We start from the raw sequence: 4,309 nt of genomic DNA on the forward strand, positions 1-4,309 counted from the left end.
ATAATAGATAAAGAAAATGTGACACATTTACACAATGAAATAAGACTCAGTTGTTAAAAATGAAATCATAAAATTTACAGGTAAATAGATAAAACTATAAAAAAATATCATGAGTGAGGTATCCTAAACCCAGAAAGAAAAATATTGTATGTTCTTGTTTATATGCTGATATTCACTGTTAAGTTACAATTGACAGAGGTTAGATATAAAGTAAGGGACTGGTGGTGGAAGATAAATCTCATTAGTAAAGAGATATAGAATAGAGAGCTATGGATGGATTAGGGGACTGGAACTTGGCAACCAAGTGGGGAGGCCAAGGAATAGGACGATGAAGGAGTAGTATAGTAAAATAGTCAGCTAAACTTAAGGGCCACTTGAACGCTAGTATGAAAACCTAATACAGTAGAAGCTTCATAAATATATAGATATATGAAGGCAATCTACAAAAAAAAATCACCAAATGAGGGAGACAGATCCTCAACTGGATATCTCTTATCACAAAATGAAGTATTCAATATTGGAAATTAGGTCATATCTAACTGAGTTATTGGTCCAAAATGTACCATTGGGAATTCCTGAAGAATCCAGACTGTTGTGAAGACCATAGGTTGCTCTTCACAACCTGATGGCAATACCCATTGCTGAAGACAGCAGCTGCAAAACTCATGGAACATGGATAAATCAAGCTGGGCCTACATAGAACCTCCATAACCCATTTACTAGTGTATTTGATGCAGGAAGGTATTCTGAATGATATCAAAAGGGAGTCATAAACACTATGCCATCTCAAACTCTCTGATCTACAATGGTGTACTGTCTGATATTGACACTGGTGGCATAAAATTTGTGGGGATAATCAACAAATATATGATTTGACTTAAGGTCCACTCCTTGAGATGGAACCCATACCCGATACTGCTTGAGTAACCAAGAACCTGAGGCTAGATACCCCAGGGACCGAGGGTAAAATCTAATATAATTCTCTCAAAATGAGTAAGTAAGGAAATAAATAGAAGCAAATAGGTAAGTAACTAATTAAATAAGCAATGAAATAAATTCTAATGATATTCTGATATATTCATGGTTTGATCCCTTGCTCAGCGATCATCAGAGAAACTTTCTACTGAAGATGGGAACAAATAGAGACCCACAGCCAGACATTCTGCTAGAGTGAGAGACCTTAGAACACTCAGCCCTAAATGAGATATTGCAAAGAAGTCCCTGCCCTCAAAGAACCCCAGGGAGGGGAAATAGAGTATAAGAAACAAAGGAAATTTAGAACACTAAGAATACAAGGCCCTGTAAATCAAGGGAGTCAAAGCAAATCTTAACTCACAGAGACTGAGGCAGTATGCTCCTGGCCTGCACAGGTCTACACCAGATGGGCTCCTACAGACAAAAGCATACATGAAAACATGCCCCTATTCCTAAGCCAAAAGCTATTTCCAATTGATAATCACTTGCAACTGAAAAAATATATTTTTCTAAGGGAATCTCACTGGGTAAACAAATGACTCTTAAGGGGAGACTGAATGCCCAGCTGTAGATGTCCCATAGTATGAAGGCTTTTCTTATTTTCCTATTTTTTTAATTTTATTGTACTTATATTTATTTATTTATTTATTTTTAGTTTTTTTGTACTTATATTTATTTTTCTCTCTTTTATCCTGCAGGTTCTTTGCTTATATATTATGACTTCCAGTTTAGCATTTCTATGGAATTCCTCAGTGTGGAAAATAGTGAGTCTTTGCTTCTATGACTGTTTCAAATACCTTTTCTTGGACTTTTTCCTTCCATTTGTTTCTTTAGTTCTATTCTTATGTATTTGTTTTATTTTATGGTATTGTATTATATTTGATTTTGTTTAGTATTCTTATCCCTTACAAGTCTTTCTGTTGTTGTTTTCTAATGAGAGACATAAATGGACAGAAACTGGGAGCATTAGAAGTAGGGGAAACCATCATTAAGATATATTATTTGAGAAAAAGATACCATTTTCAATAAAATAACAGAAAACGGTTGGTGAAAAATTTCAAGCAAGGCTCCTTCCTACTACAATGTCAATACAGGCATTAGCGTCAGCTGTCTTTTGTCTGTATAGTTTCCTGTTTACTGTTTTTTCCTGTTGGGGAAAGAGTTTTGGGATTCTTACATTGCTTATGCTAATGATTTCTGAGCCCAAAATAAGACTGCATTAATGTCCTAATATATTGAAGGTATTCTAGATTCATTATTTTATTTCTATTTGAGCTCACTAAATTTAATATACTTGTCAACAGTTAATAGATGGCAGAAGATGTTAAACATGAAAATTATAGCTAATCTGAAAAAGCACTATTAACAAATACTGTTAGGTATAACAAATATACACTTTCCTGCAAAATATTTCTTTCAAAGATCTATTTTTAAACAGAAGTAAAAGTAATATAGGATATTGAAATGTATTCTGAATTTTCATTAATCTGTGTATTTCTGTTGAATACATGTACTAAGGGTCTGCTGTGTTTTAGGTATTGTCCTGAATTCTGGAAATGATTTTTCTTCACATCTGTTTCTTCATTTATTCAATTATTTGTAGCCTTAAGACAACTTTAATGGAGTTTTTCTTTTTCTCCTAAAAAGGAATTATTCAATTCAAACCATCTTAACTAAGGAAATGTGTTAGAGCAAGGGGAAATAGCAAAACTTCCAAGAACAAAGGAGGTGTCAGGATGGTGTGTCTGATAGACACTAGGCTTTGTTGAGAGGATGCTTTCTTCACAGATATCTATGAACAATCACATTAAAACAGAAAAAAGAAGATAAATGAATAAGAAGAACACAACTCCATGAGCCTCCCAGTTCACACACCTTCTGGGACATTGTTTTTAGTTTATGAGATAAATGCCTAATGGACATGTGAGATCCATCAAATACAGTTTATTGAAATAAGGGTGACAGGAGTTGGAGAGTCCAGGATCAGAGGACAGACAGGAGTCAAAAGGAGTCTACAGAAGGAGATAAGAAAAGGCACATTGGAAGATTCAGCATGTGAAAAGATCTGAAGAATTAGGATCTTTAAAGTAAACTGAAATTGGCAAGTCCTTGTGGTGGAGCTAAGCTTAAACAAGACCCAGAGGAGCTTCTTGCAGTCTTACTGAACAGTTTCCTCTGAGACAGTGAGGGCCCATAGATTTCCAGGCTGCGTTCTTCATGGGTTTGCACCACAATCATACTCTGAAGACTGTATGAGTGAGAAAAACTGAGACCAATTAGGGCATTGTCTTATTTAGTTCTCTGAAAGTCAGTTCCTATCTCACTAATATTATGAAATTTTCCACTCTTATTGTCTTCATTTACAATTTTTAAAGTAAGAGAGATGTATACTTTTGTACTACTAAGTGCAGGGGCTGAGACTGGACATTGTTGAATGTCTACTACCTAATGCCATGGTTGATTTTCAGTCAACATAAATATTGATAAATATAAATGAATAAATAAGTGAAGGCAGTGCAGTAATGGTGTGGACTTGTGGACTATTTAGCAATTACCAGAAACACTACTTGGCCCTGAGATGAGTTTCATCATAGCATTTTTGGGCAAACTGGGCAATTGGGCAACTGATGATGCTATAGAGATAAGGAAAAAGGGGATGCTCCAGAGGTTTTGTAGGAAGTATTCTCAACTTCACAACTAAGCCTCATTTTCCATCTCAGTCATGCATAAAGCCTTGGCGACACAGAGTGGCAGCTATCTGGTATTAAAGTTGTGAATGTCACTGCCTGCTTTGTTGTAGACGTAAGGGCAAGTTTTCCTGGGGGAATTCCTTTTACCTCAACTAACTTTGCAAATAAAAAATTGGTGTCTTAATATTTGTTAATCAGGCTGTCACTGGACTCCTGATACAAGAATATGTGTCATGTCATTTATCTGCTTCATCTTCTTTGTAATTATTTGAGATATCTGGCATCTCTGCTAGGGTTTCAACCAACCCACCATTCAACCAACCTACTTTATCAAAATTCTTCATCTCAATTTTCTAATAAACATTCATGCTCTCACTGTTTACTTAAGGAGAAATTCTTAACCTTCTTTTCACAAGTCTACTGCAGCATAATTGTTCTGTACTGTGAGTTGTCTACTGCTTCAGACAAGACAACAATTATAAACTCCTTTAGTTAGCCAAAAAACAGAAAGCAAAGGACAAGACACATTGCATCACTCACATAAGATTTAGAGGCAATACAAATTTGAAGTTCAGATATTTTATTCTAAAAGTAAAAGTATTTATTAACATAGAAACACTAGTAAATAACTGTTTTTTTTTTTT

The sequence above is a fragment of the Microtus ochrogaster genome, chromosome 16, assembly GCF_000317375.1.
Source record: "Microtus ochrogaster isolate Prairie Vole_2 chromosome 16, MicOch1.0, whole genome shotgun sequence".
Taxonomy (NCBI): Eukaryota; Metazoa; Chordata; class Mammalia; order Rodentia; family Cricetidae; genus Microtus; species Microtus ochrogaster.